We start from the raw sequence: 381 nt of genomic DNA on the forward strand, positions 1-381 counted from the left end.
ATATCTGAATGGTCTAGTGGTTTTCCCTACTTTCTTCAATTTCAGTCTGAATTTGGCAATAAGTAGTTCATGATCTAAGCCACAGTCAGCTCCTGGTCTTGTTTTTGCTGACTGTATAGAGCTTCTCCATCTTTGGCTGCAAAGAATATAATCAGTCTAATTTCAGTGTTGACCATATGGTGATGTCCATGTGTAGAGTCTTCTCTTGTGTTGTTGGAAGAGGGTGTTTGCTATGACCAGTGCATTTTCTTGGCAAAACTCTATTAGTCTTTGCCCTGCTTCATTCCGTATTCCAAGGCCAAATTTGCCTGTTATTCCAGGTGTTTCTTGACTTCCTACTTTTGCATTCCAGTCCCCTATAATGAAAAGGACATCTTTTTT

The sequence above is a fragment of the Bison bison genome, unplaced genomic scaffold, assembly GCF_000754665.1.
Source record: "Bison bison bison isolate TAMUID 2011002044 unplaced genomic scaffold, Bison_UMD1.0 scf7180017864289, whole genome shotgun sequence".
Taxonomy (NCBI): domain Eukaryota; kingdom Metazoa; phylum Chordata; class Mammalia; order Artiodactyla; family Bovidae; genus Bison; species Bison bison.